This window comes from Hemicordylus capensis, chromosome 7 (genome assembly GCF_027244095.1).
Source record: "Hemicordylus capensis ecotype Gifberg chromosome 7, rHemCap1.1.pri, whole genome shotgun sequence".
Lineage (NCBI taxonomy): Eukaryota > Metazoa > Chordata > Lepidosauria > Squamata > Cordylidae > Hemicordylus > Hemicordylus capensis.
Window position 1 is genome coordinate 37,057,956 of NC_069663.1, and position 21,667 is coordinate 37,079,622.

The 21,667-nt window shown below is 48.4% G+C and overlaps 1 protein-coding gene across 8 annotated transcripts in view; it reads left to right on the forward strand.

Moving 5' to 3' along the window:
• DLGAP3 (DLG associated protein 3) overlaps positions 1–21,667 on the forward strand; it is a 278,302-nt gene that overhangs the window by 184,683 nt on the left and 71,952 nt on the right. The window contains exons 1-2 of one of the 8 annotated variants that reach the window (XM_053268039.1): positions 13,736–13,825; positions 17,686–17,834. The exons of 5 other annotated variants lie outside the window; for them this stretch is intronic. The gene's annotated coding sequence lies outside the window, so the exon portion shown is untranslated. Of the gene's footprint in view, positions 1–13,701; positions 13,826–14,698; positions 14,814–17,685; positions 17,835–21,667 lie in introns of those variants that run through there. 2 more of the 8 variants (XM_053268038.1, XM_053268040.1) reach the window with 2 other exon arrangements.

Here is a 21,667-nt window from a genome sequence, read left to right on the forward strand (position 1 = left end):
ACAACACCATTTCACAAACAGACCAAACCACAACTCAAGGAAGGCAGGCAGGCAGGCACCCAAGTTCTTCCTTTGTCAATCTGAGATCCAGCAAAACCAGATAGTTAACAACAAACAATGGCACAGCAAGCATATTATACCTGCTCCATGCTGAGAAAACCACAAAATCAAACCATGTGGTCAGGGTCTAGCATCTCCACCTGCAGCACAGCCCACCTGTCCTTCTCTGAATGGGAGGGGCTGGCCATGCCACCAGCATCAGATGTCCCCTCACTCTCCTCCCCTCTCCAGTGTGCCGTGAAGGACAAGAAAGCAGTGTGCCTCCCACTGGGACTTGTCCACAGATCTGCAGTGAAGTGCACGCTGGTGTCAGGTGCTGCTGCACGCAGCAGTCGTAACCTGGCTTCCTTGAATGCCTGGTTCAGGGAGGGCACCACCCACCTGCTGAAGGTGGTGCATGAAGGGATGTTGTAGTCAAGGGAAAGCAGTCAGAGCTGCCGGTAGAAGCTGGCATTCTCCACCACCTGGAATGGCTGGTTATCCAAAGCAATCACCTCGGCAATGGCCTGGGTGATGAGATGTGGATGGGTGAACACTTGCCCACCGACTGCACTCACTGCACAGGCAAGTTCCCCTGCTGAGGACCAGAAGGTGCCTTGCTGCTACTCGGGGACATGCCAGGCCTATCGCTGCCACAGGTGGTGCTGTTCCAGGTGCTGCAGCATCCCAGTCATTGTAAGACACTTGGGGTCCTTCCCCCTGCTGACCTGTGTCCCACAGTAGATGCAGGACGCATGGTGTGGGTCACCATGGGAGAGCTCAAAGTTGTCCCAAACCAGGCTGCTATCGGTCTGGGACTGTTTTAATTGTGGTGGTACTGGGGCTGGTGATTCATTCTGGCAGTCGCCGCCACCACCGCCCTTCATCCGGGGCTGAGAAGGTCCAGAAAGCGGAGGTACTTCCTCCTCTTCCTCAGTCTCAGACGGGGCTTGGTCGCACGCCAATGGGGATGAGGAAGGATGGAGAGTGTGATCTGGCTGGGCTAGCAGCTGGCGACACCTCCTTCTCCACTGCCACAGGAAGAAGAGCTTCTTCCCTGACAGAGGAGGACCTCCCCTGTACTTCTACCTCAGCTGCCACAGGTGACTGTGCTGAGGGACCAGGATCCTCCAGAAATGAGAGCCTGTGCTCAACCACATCAGCGCAGACGGGGGTGACTCAGGGAGTAGACCCCTCTTGCCATCGCCCACCACTACCATCAGTATCACCCCTCCCTCTGCCTGCTGGCAAAAGCCAGCTGGGGACATCTGGAGGGAGGCTGGCTGGGATAGGGGGAGCCACCGCAGCCCCCCTTCCATGGCTTTACCTTGGACCAAACTGGCCCCAGTTGGAGGTACACACAACCAGGCCAGAAGAGTTGTGCATGCTCCCAAGTATACAGGCTCACGTGGAGCCATGGGGATTCCATTGACCCATCCCCTGCAAATGCAGAGAGCCCACCTCTGGTATCTAGGTCTTAACTGTGGAAAAATAGCTGCTTAGTTTCTTTCAATCAGTTGCTACTTTCCTCTTATATCAACCACAGGCTCCTTCTTCTGTTTCAAACCACTGTCCTTTGTCTCTCCACACCCCTTTTCTTTGACACTCATACCTCTCCCTCCTTGCAACTGTTCTCCAAGAAGCAACTTAAAATGTCTCTTCTTCCTAGCCTCTGCTAGTCCTCTCCCTTTCCCCTTTCTGTCGTGACCCGTGCCCTTTCTTTAGAGTCTCGTCTCGGATTGTGAGCCTGCACACAGGCATCATTCCTGTTAATACTAGGGGTGTGTGAACGGCTTGGAATTGAGCTGGTTCAAACTCGAGCTGGTTCAGTTTGAAGGTTCGAGGGTCATGTGTTTGTAAAGATGAAGGTAGCAGGAGGGGCGAGTAATCATGGCAGGTTGGGGGTAGGCGGAAGCTCAGTAGGGTGGCTTTTTGTCCACTTTTGATAAAAATTCTGGGGACAGAATGCGTGTTGGCTGAACCCGAACATGTGAGAGTGCTGTAGAATTTGAAGCCACTGCCAGTCTGTGCAGGCAATACTGAGCTAGATGGACCAATGGTCTGACTCAATATAAGGCAGCTTCCTATATTCTTGTGCATGTGGCAAATAGAGGTGCTAGCTGAAGGGAGAATCACATCTAATATAGCCAGGGACTTACATTTGCTGTGTGTGTGCATTAGAATCCCAGCAAAAGTAGTGTGGCCCATTCATTTCTCATGATTTGTAATGTCTATAGACAGCCTTAAAAGCAAAGACTTTTCCTTTCTCTCAAAGGTAATAAAATCCTGATATTAGATTTAACTAGGTGAATAGGGGCGTTCTTCTGTGACCCCAAGCACTTAGCAAGGATGCATTGAGTGTGGCTTTCGGAGAGTTGATCCTGGCTGTTGTGTGAACTTTAAGGTGGTTTGGTGTGAATTTGAAGAGAGAAAAAACAGGTCATGTTCATATCAAACTCTTCCAGAGTCCTTGGAGAAATACATGAAGATTTTCTGAGATCTAGAACCGAGCCTGCCCAAGAACTCAAAAAGCTTCTTCCTTGCATTAGTTTGCTGTTGTGGAAATAACACTAAGAAATCAGAAGTGAAGTCCCACAGAGTCCATTGGAGGTGGTGGGGAAGAGAAGGCGGAACTCCTGATATGGAATCGCACTTCATTTCAGAAAGGGCATCTGGAGTCAAAAGTTGGGTCAGAAATATGGATGTGGAGAAATGAAAACAATTTAAGAAAATCCTCCGATATTTCTCCTTGAGAGGAAGCCTGAGATTCTCTTTGAATTTCAATTTTTCAAGATTTCTAACTAGGGGTGAGCATGGAACCAACTGGTCCAGTTTGGCCTGAACTGGACTGGGCCAGTTCAGTCCGTCACCCCCTCAACCCACCTCCTGGTTCAGTTTGGTCCAGGAGTGTATGTGAAAGTTGTTTTAAAAATATTTTTTAAACTTACCCCCTCCGGGGGGGTTGTCTGAAGCAGTGGGGGGGCGGGGTCTGCAGAGGTTCCCCCTCCCCCATTGGGTCATGCCAGAGGCCCATTGGGCCAACAAACTGCCAAATGGGCTGGTTTTCGAAGGATGGAAGGCCAACGGGGGGAAGGGGAGCCTTTGTGGACTTTGACACCTCCTCAGTGAACTCCCCCTCCCCTTACAGGGGGTAAGTTTTTTAAAAAAAATTAAAAACACATTCGTGAACTCTCAGTATTGTCTACACAGACTGGCAGCAGCTTCTCCAAGGTTGCAGACAGGAGTCTCTCTCAGCCCTATCTTGGAGATGCTGCCAGGGAGGGAACTTGGGACCTTCTGCATGCAAGCAAGCAAGCAAGCAGGTGCTCCTCCCAGAGCAGCCCCATAATATCTTATAGTGCTCACATGTTGTATCCCATTCAAATGCAACCAGAGTGGACCCTGCTTAGTGAAGGGGACAATTCCTGCTTGCTACCACAGGACCAGCTATTGAGCAAGGTTAAAAAGAGAGGCTATTTTTCTGCATCATCATACAAATATAGGAAGCTGCTTTATACTGAACTGGACAATACTGGCACCTAACTCAGTATCAGAATCAGGTTTATTTTACGATCAAGGATCAGATACATCAGATACTATTATTTTTTAAAAATACTGTCAATAATCAGACAATAACAACAGCAATAGATGCCAAACAATCATCTAGAACTTTTAAAAAGCTTAAAATAACGACAGTCCCACTAACGTGGGCCATAGCTTGCAAACAGCAAAACAATATTTTGCAACCTTTAAAGAAATGGCATCATTATTATCAGACAATAAAATCTGCCCATAGAAAGCATATGAGTGCCCTGGATATTTTGGCAGCAATAGTAAGATTAATTGAGCCCAAGCATCTCTGTAATATGGGCAGTATAATCGAACATGGGCAGAAGATTCAACAACCCCAGCTCCACATGGGCCCTCACTCAGTATTATCAGTCAAACATGAGCAGAAGATTCAACAACCCCAGCTCCACATGGGCCCTCACTCAGTATTATCAGTCAAACGTGAGCAGAAGATTCAACAACCCCAGCTCCACATGGGCCCTCACTCAGTATTATCAGTCAAACGTGAGCAGAAGATTCAACAACCCCAGCTCCACATGGGCCCTCATTCAGTATTATCAGTCAAACGTGAGCAGAAGATTCAACAACCCCAGCTCCACATGGGCCCTCACTCAGTATTATCAGTCAAACGTGAGCAGAAGATTCAACAACCCCAGCTCCACATGGGCCCTCACTCAGTATTATCAGTCAAACGTGAGCAGAAGATTCAACAACCCCAGCTCCACATGGGCCCTCACTCAGTATTATCAGTCAAACGTGAGCAGAAGATTCAACAACCCCAGCTCCACATGGGCCCTCACTCAGTATTATCAGTCAAACGTGAGCAGAAGATTCAACAAACTCAGCTCCGCATGGGCCCTCACTCAGTATTATCAATTGAACATGAGCAGAAGGTTCAACAAACTCAGCTCCGCACGGGCCCTCACTCAGTATTAGCAACACTGACTGGAAGCAGGTCTCCAGGGTTTCAGAAAGGGTCTTCACCTGGATACTAAACCCAGAACATCCAGCAAGCAAAACATGTTCTCAATCATTGAGAGGTGATGGACCAGTCTCTTGGCCCACTAGGCCAATATTGCCTACACTGGGTGGCAGCTACCCTCCAGAGTTTCAGCCAGGAGGCATTACCTCAAGATTGAACCCGGGACCTTCTACATGCAAAGCATGTGCTCTGTCACTGAGCTACAGCCCAACAGGCTGGTCCAGCTAATCGCTTCACCACATGAAGCTGCCAAGTTGGGTTGTTGCTGGTCCACCTAGCTTCATTTTGTCTACTCTGACTGGCAACAGCTCTACAGATTCTCAGGTCTTTCCCAGTCCTACCTAGGGATGCCAGGGACTGAATGTGAGGCCTTCGGCAATGCCAAGCAGATGCTCTCCCACTGAGCGACAGTCGCACCCCCCAAATTTTCTTCTCAAATTTAAGAAGCATGGACTGTTGGACTATAAAGGTCTCCCAAGCAAGCAAGTTCTCCGACGAGGAGGAGAGTGGAGTCCAAGCTGGGTGCAGGCCCTCGTGGCTGTTCTAAGGTCCTCCTCCTCAAAGGGCCTTGATGCCTCCGAGCTTTCCACTGCTGCAGATCTGTGGTGCCTCCTGGTGATCTCTTGCCTGATGCATGCCCCGGACAAGCACATCTATCAGGTCTTCTATGAGGTGGGGCGGGGGGACCAGTGTCTCATGCTTCAGTAATCCTTCATGCCAAGGTTCAGGCTGTGGCCTTCCCCCACCCCCCACCCCTCCGCTCCAGTTGTGGGAAGTCATACTGCCAGCATTAAGAAGGAAATGAATTTTTCATGCCGTTTTAAAATATTGATTATTTCACTGGAGCACTAAGTAAAAAGAGAAAGCCTTCCGTAGGAAGAAGCTGGCATTTGGGGAGGCTATGGATTTTTCTGCTCTTCTCCCAGAACTGTTTAACAGCCGGTGTCACTGCAGAGGAAGTGGAGGAGGCACTGTCACCTGCACCGCCAGCCCCTCCCAGCCGCGGGACGTTGTGCTTTGACCATTGGGAAGGGAAGGGGCTCTCTCCCTGCCCCATGGTCACATTGGGCTGCAGGGGTGTGGCTATCATTGAGCGGATGGGTTCGAAGAACCTGGTGCCCCCAGCTCCTGAGGGGGCCCCCAGCTTCACCTCTCCCTATTTTCTTCATTATCTCCCTCACTCTGAGGGGCCACTGGGGAGAAGGGTGAACACCAGCCCCCTCTCCCCTAGCTAGGTAAAGGTAGACCCAAATCCCCTGCTAACTTGGCAAAGAGGCACCTTTTTATTTAGCAGGAAGAGAGTAACTGGCCCTCTCCACCCCCAGCACAGTACCCCCTCCAGTGACTGTTGCTGGTGTCTCTCTTCTATTTCTTTTTAGACTGTGAGCCCTTTGGGGACAGGGATCCATCTTATCTTATTTGTTTATTATTTCTCTGTGTAAGCCGCCCTGAGCCATTTTTGGAAGGGCGGTATGGAAATCGAAAAAATAAATAAACAAACAAATAAAAATAAAGTGTGTCGTCGAGTCGGTGTCGACTCCTGGCGACCACAGAGCCCTGTGGTTGTCTTTGGTAGAATACAGGAGGGGTTGACCTTTGCCTCCTCCCGCGCAGTATGAGATGATGCCTTTCAACATCTTCCTATATCGTTGCTGCCCGATATAGGAGTTTCCCATAGTCTGGGAAACATACCAGTGGGGATTCGAAACCAGCAACCTCTGGCTTGCCCATGGCGCCATCATTTCCCCGCGGCACCATTAGGTGGCTCCCCTGTTTGACTGCATGTAGCATCCTGACTTTGAGAAGCCTTAAGGGAGAAGTGGGCAAACCTGACCCTGCAGCCGAACTACAAATCCCATCATCCCCAGCCACAATTTTGACCTTGGAGGTTATTTCCGGCCGCCATTTTGAGGAGAAGAGCCATTTTGTGGCTTGGTTTGCCCTCCACCAAAGGAAAGAAAATGTGATTTCCAACAGATGTTCAGCTGATTTCTTATTCTTGGGGGGGGGAGGCGCTGCAGCACTGCTGGTGACCCATGGAGCATGGTAGGGCACTTTGCCATGCTTTCCCCATGTGTTTTGGTTGTTTGGGGGCCATATTTTCAGTTTAGGAACCTAACCCATGCAATGCCATTGCCCCAATGACTTGGTATTTGCAGTTTCGGTATCCATGACACTAGCTGAGAACAGAACCCCTGCGAATGCGGAGGTTTTCCTGTATCCTCATCCCTCCCCAGTTCCTGCTTGCATTCCTGAGGTTGGGCTCCAGAGGACGGTGACACAGGACATTTACTCTAAGCCGGACAAAGACATCCCCACTCCATTCTCACTTGGCATTAAACACCCGACAAGGTCACAGGCAGTGTGGGAAAATTTCCGGTGTGTGTGTGTCCCATCCCTCCGGCATTAGGGAGGTGCCGCCCTACGACCCCCTAATTCTGGAGCCGGCACTCATGTTCCTGAGCACCCAGATTGGAGCCTCTTCCATTTCTCAGGTCTTTGGGGCTGACAGCTCAGTGCCAACGTCTGTATGAGAAAATTGCCAGACTCCTCGCCCTCGCACTCCCCGGGCCTGGCTTTGTTTATTCCCTCTAATTTGCCCGCACAAAAGCCGGCTTGCCGCGTAATGACAGGCTTGGATAGCTGTTGTGACTTTTTAATTTCCTTTTTCCTATTCCTTTTCTCACTGGAGCAGTGGCAATATTTAAAGCAGTTCTGCGTTTGTGTGTGTGTGTGCCGTTATGCATGCCAGGCCCACCGACAGATTTCCTCCCTTCAACTTAAACTCAGCGAGTAGTCGTAGTAGTAGTAATAATAATAATAATAATAATAATAATAATAATGACCCAAATAATCCCAGTGGTAATTGGTGCCCTAGGTGCAATTCCAAAACAACTTGAAGAGCACCTCAACACCATAGGGGCCACAGAAATCACCATCAGCCAATTACAAAAAGCAGCTTTACTGGGAACAGCCTATATTCTGCGACGATATCTATAACAACTGACAATAAAATCCAGCCATCCCAGGTCCTTGGGAAGGACTCGATGTCTGGATAAAACAAACCAGTCAATAACACCTGTCTGACTGTGTAAACAATAATAATGATAATGATAAAAATAAGGATTATTAAACACCACAAACTTGGCATTTGTATAGATGTTTGTTTATTTAGAGAATTCAAACTAGGGATGTGACCTGATCAGAGGAATCCCAGTGGATGAATTATATGGGTTTTAGCCAATGCTTCAGTTCCTTAAATCTGCAGAGATTTGCATATGGACAACATGTTTACAAAGACAAATATTATCTACTTCTTTTTAGATTACATGTCAGGCATTTGCTGTGAGATGTCCAGGGCATAGTTTTGTAGAAAGGCGGCATGCTATCAAATCTGATTTCTCTTGGGGCGAAATTGCATGTTCATCCCTGGCCCTTGCAGGATTTTCTCCCTAGATAGCCGCTATGTTGGGAGGGTGGAATCCAAAAGGACTGCAGCTTTGGGGAGGGGTCCTGTTCCCAGCTGTGATCCTGATCCAGGTCAGCTCCCTGCTCTCTCTATTCTTTAGAGGGAGAAACCTGCCCCTTGACCTAAGGCTTTTCCCCGCCCACCATTTAATTTTAAATGGAAGTTGAAGATTTTTTATTTTAATTTCAACAGACCTTCCCCTAACTCAGGGCTGCTCAACTCCAACCCTTCTGCAGATGTTGGCCTACAGCTCCCATAATCTGTGACTATTGGCAACTGCGACTGGGGGTTATGGGGGTTGTAGTTCAAAAACATTGCGGGGTGGCGGAGATGAGTAGGCCTGACTTAACTATTTCTTTATGATTGCCTTGCTTTGATGATAGCTGTATCCTGCACTTCTAGGATTTTAAGGAGTGGTTTTACTCTATTTTACCGTTTTATTCTGTTTTTTAATGAATTTTGGTGTGAGCCACCATAAGGCAGCATGTCAATCTTTTGATTAAACAACAAACAAATAAATTTTAAAAATGTGAAAGTACATAATGCACTTGACATAATGAGCTTGTTCTCACGACCAAACGGGGTCAGGGGGAGTTGGAGGAAAGGCAGGATCCTACCCACCTCCTCCCAGTTGGCCAGGGTCTGCTCTAGGCTCTGCCATTCACATGCCCACACAAACGACAGTCTCCTGTATTGAAATCAGGACTGGATCCTCCAGCTATCCCACAATGCATTGTGGAAGCAGCAGAGTACAGCAACCCCACTCTGCCTGGCCCCTCTTACCACCTAACTCTATGATAAAGATGGCTGACATTAGCCTAGGAGAAGTTTCAATCATGCTCTGCAGACAACCAAAATAAAAGGTAGGATGGGCTCTCTTCATGTCCTACCTCTTGCCTAGGTAGCAAGTCTGGGCTACCTTAAAACAGAACTACTGGGTCAGGAGGGCTCCCGTTGCTGCAGGCAGCCAGACATTCCTGAGTTAGCCCTCTTCTGCCCAGGAATTTCTGGTCATGAGAAGAAGCTCACCATATGCTTTGATGCATTGGATGTAATGTGTTGCACCCACTCATCAAGATCAACCATTGTGTGGGCACGGGTTGGACAATTTGTGTGGCCAGGGATATAGAAAAGGGTGGGGCTCCATCGAGAATGGTAATTTTTACACATAGAGGCTATTCTCACGACCGCACGGAAGTGGGCTAAGGGGAGCCAGTCCAGTTCTGCGTGGTTGTGTGCTGTGATGGGAGCAAACCTTCAGAAATAACCCGCCACTACCCTAAACCAGGCTAACGGAGGGAGCGCTCCATTCAACCGGATTTTCCAGTCGTGAGACACCGCAGCACGACTCCGCACTGCGGCAACTCACAAGGAGACCCGTGACCAGGAGACTCCAACAAGCCTCCCGGCCTCGGGGGTCTCCCCAGAATGCCCCACGCACTCGCATGGGGCATCCTGGGACACCAGGGGCCAGGTGGCCCCCGATCCCCGCCACCCCTACCCGCTACGTACAGAGTCAGTAATCATGTGGGCAGCCGATCCGACCACCCAGGGACAGCTCCCTGCTCATGTGTGGCGAGCCCAGTTAGGCTCCACACATTGATCGTGTGTAGAGCCTCAAAGTTTTGCACTGAAGATGATCGCTTTCAGGTTTGAAGTGCGTCTCCTTAAATAGAAATGTGCTTCACTTCTCAGGATGTTTGGAAACGATCAGTCTAAGGCAGGGCTGCTTAAAGTCGCCCCTCCTGCAGATGCTGGCCTACGGTTCCCATAATCCCTTGCTATTGGCCACTGTGGCTGGGAATTATGGGAGTTGCAGTCCAAAAACAGCTGTGGGGGCTAAGTTGAGTGGCCTGGTCTATGGCCATCTGCCTGAATCCATAGTGTATGTATAATTCGAACTGGAGACTTCCTACTGGTCACTGGGCTGGTTCTCATGACTGACGGTTGGGTAGGAGGAGTGCCAGGAGCCAAACCCCATGTGGGCTTCCAGTTGTGTGTCAGCCAAACCTTTTGCATGAAATTGTCTGTATTCTTTCATACCAGGCTATCTCCATTCTCATGAGCCATACTCAACACATAAGATAGAGTCTTGAATACTAGAGATGGAGGAGAACTACAAGACCTATGATGCAGGGCAAAACCAGTCGTGTGTCAGCCAAAACTGAGGTAGGAGGAGGGGAAGCGACTGTGTGCTCAGCATGATCTGGGTAGGGCATAGGAGTATAGGGTTAGGGTTGCCATATTATGGCTTTCCAAATCCGGGTGCCTAATTTGCATATTATGCAAATTGGCTTGAAAATAATTGCTTGTTTTGCTCCCTGACTCTGCTTCTACAAGGGCTAGAGCTCAGCTTTTTAAAAAAATGAAAGTTGAAATCAAGGAAAATCAGGGTGAGCTAAGCAATCTGGGTAAGATGCTTAAAATCTGGGTGAAACCTGGAATTTCGGGGGCCATGGCAACTTTAAGGAAGCTGCCTTCGAACAAGTCAGACCCTTGGTCCATCAAGCTAAGTATTGTCTACCCAGGCTGGCAGCAGCTTCTCCAAGGTTGCAGGCGGGAGTCTCTCTCAGCCCTATCTGGAGATGCTTCCTGGCAGGGGCGTAACTATAATGGGGCAAGGGGAGACAGTTGTCTGGGGGCCCACTGCCTTGGGGCCCCCCCAGAGGCAAGTCACATGACTGACTCCCCCAGCCACACACCCGCCCAGGCTTCCTTCAGTTGTATTCATCCTCCGAAACTGATGTGAGTGTTAAGACCTGCAGCTACCAGAACAGCATGTCTTTCTCTAGGACCATTAAATGACTTGCATCATCCACAAGTTACAAAACCTTAAAAAAAATAATTTAGGATGATGTTCTATTGCAGCACATAGGAGACATACATACATACACTCACATACATGCATTTTACTTCAGTGAGGGGGTGGCATTTTAAAATCTTGTCTCGGGGCCTACTCCAACCTTGCTACGCCCCTGCTTCCTGGGATTGAATCTGGGACCTTCTGCATGCAAAGCAGATGCTCTAGGGAATGTACTAAGATGAATTACCAGGAATCCCCACTGAAAAGCCCTGGATCCACCACGGAATGCATGGGGCAGAAGAGAGGGAAGCAACGCAAGCTATCTCCTTGGCACTCCCTCCACGGCTTGTTAGGGTGAGCCGCTACTGCATAATATGTATTTGTGTATAGCAAGAGACCATCCTGGCTTTCGTATTGTGTGATATTATACGCATCATTTAGAAAGCCTCGAGAATATTAGCTTGAAGACTCTAAGGGAAGTGAGGAAGCAGGGGCATCTGAGAGATTGATTTTAAAAGACACCATCTTGAGGCTATTCCAGAACCATAGGCCATTTGACTAGTGGTTCCATCCCATAATGCTGCTCCCTGCAGCTCTGTTATATTAAGTGCAATGCAAAGCCTGACACTCGCCAGGGGTCAGAGAAAGCAAATAAGGCAAAGGAGGACCTACGGCTGCAGATCTTCAGCTTCCGGAGCCGTGCAAGCAATGCTTTCTCTTCCATCCAACCCTAGAGCTGGAAAGCATGCCGTTCACTTCTACAGCCTGTTTTCTTCTATAAATGAGAAATCTGTCCTATAGAGAAACAGCCTCCCCATTTCTGCCTACTTGTGAGAAAGGGGAAATGAAAAGTGCACCAAATACATCCCAAAGGCACTTGTTTCTGTTAGAGGTGAAGCAAATTTTCTCATATATCCTCTAAGAACTTTGATGTTGCATATTCTTCAAATAATGGGATCATTGCTGGATATTTCCTGACACCGAGGCCTATATTTTGCCATATTTGACAGATTGACATGCAATGGTATTGAATAGCTGGCAGCCTTTCATTGCTGACATGCAATGGTATTTAGTATTTGACAGCTCATGGTGTGTGAGATCTCATATTTGGTTCTTGCCAAAGCAACGAAGAGATGCCAACGAGCTGAAAGCATTGATTAAGAAACGGCTTGGGAAGTCTTCAGTTTCAGCGTTACAAATAACTAATCAGATGTTACAGATATCTGCCATGTTTGTCAAAGAGCATTGTGGCTACTGGGGCTGTGAGCTGTGAATGTGCCGCTCTGCACAGCACACTCTATGATCGCTTGCTCAAAATGGCTTGAATGGGGGCTTGCCCCGCCTCCCCTGCATGGCTAATCAGAGGGAAGCTGATGACATCAGAACAGGGCCGGATTAACATAGTAGCAAATGCAGCATTTGCTACGGGCCCTGCGTTTTCTAGGACCCCGCACGCCTGGCTTGAAGTCTGCCCCTTCTTTTGCTCTCTGGTGCTCTCTGCTGACTCCCCTCATTGCCTGCTGCCGCCCATTCTCTCGCCTGGCTCGAGGGCATTTAAGCAAGGTCTTCCTGGCACCATGGTGTTGATTGGGTTATCTATTATGTTAAGCAGCACGGGAGGGAGTAGTAAGAACAACAATAGGAACAGATAGCTTGCTAAGGGGTCTCAAAGATAACTTAATCGCCAGGGAGTTGGTCCTTATTTGTTTAAACTGTAAAAGTTTTTAAAAACATACACAGAGAGAGTAAAAGAAATAAAAGCAGTTTAGATTTTTAAAAACAACCAACTATTAATGCCAGGTGGAAGAAAGGAAGCTAAAGAAGATGCTAGTTGAATGTTGCCAGCGTTTTCCCGACTGACTGGGAATGGGTAAAGATAATCAATGAGAATGTGTACCTTTAAGAGGAAAAAGAAAGCTGGAAGTAACTTAGAGGAGTCTCAAAGTTTAGTGGATCAACTGAGTGGAGCTTGGAGGGAGATTATATTATGGTCTTGTTGGGTAAGGTCACTTATATCCTCCTTTAGTATCTAGTGCTGTTGGGAGGGAATTTGTGATCATTGCTTTTCAAGGAACTGCCAAATTGAAGGTGAGCTCCTTTCCTCTTCTCTAGAACTGAAATAACTACTGCTGCGTTGCCAACTTCATTAGCTTTACATTGGGATGCCCGTTGAAATTGTCCAAAGTTAAATGGAGGCTGCAAGCCTAAACACACTTACTAGAGAGTAAGGCTCACTGAGTTCAGTGGGACTTACTTCTGAGTAAACATGCTTAGGGTTGCACTGAATGATTTGTGCATTTCCTCCTTTTAATATTAAGCATGTTAGTGTAATTTAGATTGAAAGAGGCTGTGCCTCCTGCCAAAAGATTGTCTTTTGGATACTTCTGTTTTCATGGAAGTTGCTAATGCACCTCATCATAATCACATTCATTTGCAATGCATCAACTATTTTAAATATACATCTGCGTTCCTGTCAGGCTTGCACAAGAGGTTAAACATATATTCTTAATATTGTCAAATGGCCCTTTTAATGTGATGGCTGTTGGGATCCAATATGTTCTGCATACATTAGAATCAAACATCCACTGTTGTGCATAGGCGGAACTGGGGTGGGGCAGGCAGGGCATGTGCCCTAGGCGCCACTGAGGGGAGGGCGTGAGCCACGCCAGTTCCTGCCACCCCCACCCCATTGCCCACCTGCCCAGCCCCAGGGCCCCTCAGCCACTTGCCTCCAGCTCCAGCCTAGGATGGGAGCAGCCTGCAAACTGCAGAGCTCTTCTTCTCTCCCCGCCTCTCAGCTGATCAGTGGGTGGGTGGGTGGGCGGGGCTTCCAGAGAGGCCTCCTCCGAGTAGGCCTCCCTGAAGCCTGAACCCGGCAGGCCCCAAGGGAGGCAGGAAGCCTGGAAGGAGGCTGGCAGAGTTCCCTGCAGCAGACCAGACCATCCAGCACAGCTTTTGCAAGGTAGGCTGTGAATTCCTTTTTGTGGTTACCCCCCTATATAGGGATCTGCTTGCCATGGGGCTTTGATATGGGGGGTGGGGCAAGACTGAGAAGTCTCTGAATATTTAATTTAAAACAGACTGAAAAATGTTCTGGCTTTAAAAACAAAAACTATCTAAAAAGGCCTATAAGTGGCTTGCTTCATGTCAGAAAATTACAAAAACTTCTGGAACAAATATTTATTCATTCATTCTTTCATCCTCTCTAATAAAAGCCTTGGTGTCCGTCCGTGGACGGACACCAAGGCGTGTGTTCGTGCCTCCCTGGCCTGTTCTGCGCCTGCGCGAAGCGCAGGCGCAGAACAGGGCAAGGGAGACACGCTCGCCGGCACCCGGCAGCCATCTTGGGCGGCCAGAAGCGGCCGCCCCGAAGAAGCTGGAGAGGAGGCGGCGGGAAAGTGACCAAGGCGGCGGCAGAGCCGCTGCCTCGGCCAAAATAGATGGAGGCCGGGGGCGGAGCGGAGGCCATGTAACCTTAACAAAAAATTTACTCCCGCGGCCGCCGCCGCCGACCGCCCACCCTCCCTCCCAGCTGCCGAGTCCCCCTTACCCTGGCCGACTGCTGTCGGCCGAAGACAGCCCTTAATTTAAGAGGCCGAGAGGAGCTCGCAAGCAGAGCTCCTCTCTGTGCAAAGCCTCTTGCCGAACTGCTGCTTTGGGCGCTTGCGTCCCTTGCGCCCAAAGCGGCAGTTTGGCAAGAGGCTTTGCACAGAGAGGAGCTCTGCTTGCGAGCTCCTCTCGGCCTCTTAAATTAAGGGCTGTCTTCGGCCGACAGCAGTCGGCCAGGGTAAGGGGGACTCGGCAGCTGGGAGGGAGGGTGGGTGGGTGGTCGGCGGCTGCGGCCGCGGGAGTAAATTTTTTTTTAAGGTTACATGGCCTCCGCTCCGCCCCCGGTCTCCGTCTCCCCGGCCTGGCGGGGGCAAATGCCTGGGCCGATTTGGCCCTTAAAGGTAGGGGGGGAACGGCGGAGGGAGGGGGAATGGCGGCGGGGGTCCAGGAGCGCCGTTACTAGCGCCCGTTATTCAACGGGCCAAAATTCACTTGTTCATTTATAAATGCACTTGAGTTCAAGTTGTTTTGCAACCCAGAAGGTCTGAGTGAGAACTGTGAAGCATGTGTTGTGCTTTTCTTTTATTTTATTTTTCTCGTGTGTGAACTGCTTTCCAATAACTTGCAGGGACTTCAGGGTCAATCTGGCCAACATGTGAATGCAGGACCTCCATTCCAGAGGAGGAGATGTGTGTTAAAGGGCTTTAAAAGCCTCCTGTGGATGGAAAACCTCCTGGAATCAAACTTGACTGAATTTGTTCAGAATTCTGAGAAAACAAACATAGGCTTACCCTGCATCGTTAATCTGCAGCGAGGGGGCCATTTTAATAATTAGCATTGCTAGTGTGTTCTAGGCATTAAAAGTAGCACAAATATATAGTACTCAATGTCTATCACTATATACTGTGAAGTGTGCATGTGAAATGTATTGCCAGGCAGCATACTTATTTTGAAATACCAGACTTAAATCCTTGGGGGCCTGGGGTGTGTGGAGGCCCTGGACTTTGAGGGTCTGGGGGCCCATTTTGAAATCCTGTCTCTGGACCCATTCCAACCTTGCTATGCCCCTGGCGGAATAGTTACATATGTATTGATCACTACACATGGGTTTCTGCACAGCACCTGCACAGAAGAAACTCCCATGTAGAAAATGTGTCTCTTGTAAATTGACCCTGAATTTCCCATCCATGACTGGGATATTTGAGAGTTAGAGTCAATAATAAAAGAGCAGCACACTGCTTGTGACAGGAAGGGGCAAATTACAACGATTTCTTAGTCTGGCAGGGGCTGGTTTTGGCCCTGGCAGAACTTGGCTGTCTGCTCCTGTTGCAAATGCCTCTGTCTAGGGTGGCAAACTCATGTATCCTCCTCCCTCTTGGTGTCAAAGTACGCACTGGTGTGGTGGATGCACATATACCCCATCATGAGCCAACAGTCATCATAAGACAAAGGCTGGCAGGAATCATTCGCTGGTTTATAGACACCCCCCCACACACACCACCACCACCACCACCTTCTTCCCCTATTTTGCTTGTGGCTATTTGGGCAGGTGATCCTCTAGGACAAAGTCATGTTTTCTAAAAAGAATGAGATGAGACAGAGAAAATGACACTTGAGATCCTCACATAACTCCTGACTGTTGTTCTAAGTCTTTTACAGAGATGGCTCATGTTTTCAGGTTCTGATCAACAACCATGTCTAGATGGTACAGTGTTCCTTTTAACAAGGATTTCCAGATATTGCTGACTACAAGTCCCATCATTCCTGTTTGGACAGGGGCGCAGTTTCAGTGCTTGCCCTAGGCGCTATTTTCCCTAGTTACGCCTCTGCTGTTGTGTGCCAAAATTGCTAATAGGTTCAGATTTCTCAAAGTACAGAATTCCTGAGAACCTTTTAAATTTAAACATTCAGAGTTTTGTTCCCCACCCCTTTTCTCTTTGTGAAAATAACTCCAAAGGAAAACCCATGGTCAGGAGTCACAAAAGAGTGTGTGTGTGTGTGTGTGTGTGTGTGTGTGTGTGTGTGTTTTGCAAAGTTTGTTGACTGGCTGGCTCAGCTGAGTGGAGGCATGGGGTGGTTGGTGGGGGGGGGGCACTAGGCAAATGAAAAAATTGAATTACTTTACTATGCAAGTAAATAATTTATGTTTCAATATTTATGTGCATTTTTTAAATTTGGGGCCCCTTCATAACATATGCTACAGGCCCCACACTAGCTTAATCTGGCCCTGCATCAGAAGGTGTCTTGGCAGCATGCATAAGACTGGAGATATTTCCCCAGTACTGCTTGGAGGCTCTTTTAAAAAAAAAAAAGGCTTCCAGCTACAGCAATGGAGGACATGGCTGTGCTGGAAGTGGGGCTTGCAGAGTTGACCAGAGGCTCTGCTCATCTGTCTTAAGCAGATCTCTTCCCAGCCCCAAACCACCCCCTTCTGATTGTGTGTGAGCCTACTCATAGACCTGGAGGGGGACTTTCAAGTTATTTAGTTCAATGCCCCCACCCGCCCCGCTCGATGCAGGGAATGAGTCTCACTAATGCAGAGACATGTGATCAATGTTCCCTGTAACAAGGATTCCCAAGAGTTTGTTGACTGCCAATCCCATAATCCCCAGCTGCAATGGCCTTTGACCTGGTTCACACTATCATTCAAACCCAGGTTTAATGTGGGTTACTGATCTGAGTGTGATCGTGTGAACCCACGCCAAGGCGGAACTCTCAGATTCCTCTTGGGCCATAAACCACCTTGGCGTGGGTTCACACAATCATGCTAATGTTGTTAACCCACATTAAGCCTAGGTTCTAACGACCGATTGTATGAACCAGGCCAGCATGCGACAAAGAGGTTTGGTGGCTGAGTTACACAGGCATGTACATAACATGCTCTCTGCTTGCTTACTGACTCTTGGCCGAACATCTGAAGTGTCTCAGATGAAAGCCCTGAGTTTGAGGTGGCATCTGATGATATGAAAGCCACGGGTTCGAATATCACCTGTGGTGTGAACTCTCTGTCAGGATGGAAGCCACCCTCCCATCCTCACACCCTGAAATACGGAGACTGGCCTACACTGCAGGATTATTGCAAAGATAATTTGACTGTCCAAATGTCAGTCCTCCATAAGTGATGGTGGTTGTTATGCACGCAGAGCGTGAACCCTTCAAAATTATGTTCTCCTTCTGTAGGTTTCCCCCTGTATCACCCCTGCTTCTGCGTGTAGCCCCTCAAAAGCACAACCCCGCCATGATTTTTGTCCCTGGTACAATTTACCTTTCCAGACGCACGCAACAGCCGTGCCAGGTAGCTGACGGCACCCTCGTTTAATATGCTAACAAGACTGCTAATGACGCCTCCTAATTAGTCAAGCTACACAGGAGGACCAGTTATTTCCTCATTGAAAGGCAGACTTCGGAAGAGCCCTAATGAGGTTAGAACAAATCCCACACACACGGCTGAGCATTCAGCCGACATGAAATACAGCACGTGGGGCGGGCTCATGTTCCCAGAATGACTTCTGACCCCAGAGCTCTTATTTCCCGGGGACAGCCCCAATTCCCAGCAAAACCCTGCCCCAATCAGGCCTGTTTGAAGGAGAGGCTGGGTGAGCATGTAGCCAGGGCCCCACACTGCAGCATAGGAAGAGAACGATCCTTCTTCTGGTTCAGGCAGGGCTGGAATGATATTCATTCATCAGGTGGGGGCCCACAAGCTCTTCTCACCTGGATCCAGATATGTGCCCTTGGAGGATGTCTTATGGAAATGGTATCAGCATCCATTTCTTGCTCATGCCAAGGCTCTAGAAGGTAAATTTCTTAGTGTGTGACATGAATCGCTGTTGCACATGCATATGCATGCGCATTAACAGTAAGGCACTAGGACTGTGCACGTTGGTAAAACCGGGATTCCAACATTAGAAATCTCTTCCCCCGAAACCAGGAGGCATCATGCATCAGATCATGGGGCAAGTGCCCCCAGAAGTGCACTGGTGGTGGGGTAACTTTAACTGCCCCCCCCAGCACTGGTGCAGGGGCAGCTAGGTGGCATAAGAATTTTCGGGAGCTTTGTAGGGCGGGCAGGGAGCAACACAGGGCAGCCGGGGAAGCCCATGCAGCTGCTGGGAGCAACATGGGAACATAGGAAGCTGCCATATACTGAGTCAGACCACTGATCTGTCCAGCTCAGTATTGTCTTCACAGACTGGCAACGGCTTCTCCAAGGTTGCAGGCAAGAATCTCTCTCAGCCCTCTCTTGGAGATGCTGCCAGGGAGGGAATTTGGAGCCTAGATGCTCTTCCCAGAGTGGCTCCACCCCCTGAGGGGAATATCTTGCAGTGCTCACACTTCTAGTCTCCCATTCATATGCAACCAGGTCGGACCCTGCTTAGCTAAGGGGACAAGTCATGCTGGCTACCACAAGACCAAGTTGTGCAGGTGTCTCGGGATTAGGTTTTGAGTTGGACTACAATCCCCAGATATCCATGAGTTCTCCCAGCATCCACGCCGGCTTCCCTGCCTGCCCTGTGTCACTCCCTGGCTGCCCCCAGTGATGGGCAAGCAGTGAAAAGGCCCCTACCACCAGCGCACCACCCAGGGCACTTGCCCCATGATCTGATGCCTCCTAGTGGTGGGGGGAGGGATTTCTGACATCAGCATCCCACCATTCCTGACCGGCACAGTCCTATAAGGCACCATAAGAAGCTACCTTCTGCTGAGTTAGACCTTTGATCTATTGAACTGAGTCTTGTCTGCTCTGACTGGCAGCAGCCTCTAGGGTTTCACACCGGAGTTTCCCCCAGCCTTACCTGGAGCTGCCAGGACTTGAACCTGAGAGGGACTCTTGGAGTGAGTGACAACCATCCTTTCTTCCTGGAAGGTTGGATAGGAAGCTGCCTTATCAGATCAAAATAGAACATGATCTACTCTCTAGCTCAGTGCTTTCTACACGGACTGGCAGCAGCTTTCCAGGGATTCAGACGGGGATCTTTTCCAGCCTCACCTGAAGCTGCCAGGGATTGACCCTGAGACCTTCTGCACACAAACCAGATCACCTCCCACCAAGTTACATTCCCAGAGGCCATATATAGTCTATTTCCTACACGAACTCTGCTGAAACACATTTTGAACTGTTAGTAATATATTAAAGTACAATTGTGGGATATATATATATATATATATATATATATATATATATATATATATATAAAATAATTAAACTGAACAAATAAATGTCCACTTTGCTCTTAAATTAGTTCAGGACTATGGCAGAGTCGATGAATACAAATCACTTTTATTGTATTCCGCTCGAGGGCACTTAAAAAAGGACACCAACCCTGCCTAATATGCAAACTTAAAAAGCAAAGATTACTAGATACAATGCACAATAAAATATTGGATCGGGGTCCAAAAACAGCTGTCCAATTAACATTTCTTTTCTATCATTGCAGAAAGGGCCACTCTGTGAGGCTGTTCATACAACCAAAAGCTGGGTGTCCTACCCAGGTTTGGGAGTTGTGCACACTCCCAATTTTTGCTTGTGTGGGAACAAACAGCTAGGTAGGAGGAGGGAGAAGTGAATGGGTGGCAGGCAGGAGCTGGGAAGGATGTTGCCATCCTACCCAGCTTTCATACAAATACGGATACGGATATGAATACAATGAATATTTATATACTGCTTTTCAGCAAAAGTTACCAAAGCAGTTTACGTACCTTGTTAGCTAATCTAATATAGATAGATAGATAGATAGATAGATAGATAGATAGATCACAGTTTTTAGAAAGCATGTTAAATCTTGGCTTTTTACTCAGGCTTTTATATGAATGTCTCTACTGCTGCTTCTTTGTATTTTGTACAGTTCTCATGCTTGTATTTTAAATCTTTTTAGTCAGATTTGTTCTTATATTTTAGCTTAATATTTTAATTGTGTAATTTTTATAGTCTTGTTTTTAGTTTTTGTGTGAACCGCCTTGGGATTGTTTTAATGAAAGGCGATATACAAATTTAACAAATAAATAAATAAAAATAAAATAGATAGATAGATAGATAGGCAGGCTGGTTCTCCATCCCCAATGATCTCACAATCTAAAAAAATCAACATAAGATAAACACCAGCAACAGTTGCTGGAAGAATGCTGTGATAGGAACATAGGAAGCTGCCTTATACTGAGCCAGACCATTGGTCTATCTTGCTCAGTATTGTCTTCACAGACTGGCAGCAGCTTCTCCAAGGTTTCAGGCAGGAATCTCTCTCTAAGCCCCGTCTTGGAGATGCTGCCAGGGAGGGAACTTGGAACCTTCTGCATGCAAGCAGGCAGATGCTCTTCCCAGAGTGGCCCCATCCCCTAAAGCAGGGTTTCTCAACGTGTGGGTCCCCAGGTGTTATCAGACTTCAACTCCCATAATCCCCAGCCCCAGTGGCCTTTGGTTGGGAATTATGGGAGTTGAAGTCCAATTACATCTGGGGACCCACACGTTGAGAATCTTTGCCCTAAAGGGAAGATCTTACAGTGCTCACACATGTAGTCTCCCATTCAAATGCAAACCAGGGGGGACCCTGCTTAGCAAAGCAGACAACTCATGCTTGCTCCCACAAGACCAGCTCTCCTCCCTAACTTGGATAGGACCAGTTGCTCTCCCCCTGCTAAATAAAGAACACCACCACTGTAAAAGGTTCCTCTTGTTCAGTTAGCAAGGGTTAGCATTTGACCAAGGCAGGAGGAAAAGCTGCCCTACCCAGCTCCTGCCTCCCACACAGTCACTTCTCCCTCCTCCTACCTAGTTGTTTGCTCCCACACAACCAAAAACTGGGAGCATGCACAGCTCCCACACCTGAGTTGGACACTTGTCCTACCCAGCTTTCCGGTTGTGTGAACGGCTTCAGAATGTGGTTCCATCCATGCACTCTTGCAGAGGATGCTGGGTCCTCTGTCCCTTGGCATAGGGCTTGATCAGGCCTTAGATGACTTGCACTGATGCATCCCATTGGCCAGACCCGGCATACAGTGAAAACCAAGATGGAAACACGGTCTCTTGCCTAGTGGGCCTTTAGACTTGGGAAAGAATATTCGCCAGTGCGTTTGATAGGATGGATAGAATAATTCTCTGAGATAGTGTCTTCAATTATAATTAATGCATTGGCAAATATTCTTTTCCAATTCTATTTTTAACAGATCTCAGCTCTGATCCTGACAACCCCTGGCCCTGTGGCCCCTGCAGCCATAGCGCCATAATGGGAAACTGGTGTGGGGTAGGAAAAGGCTGCTG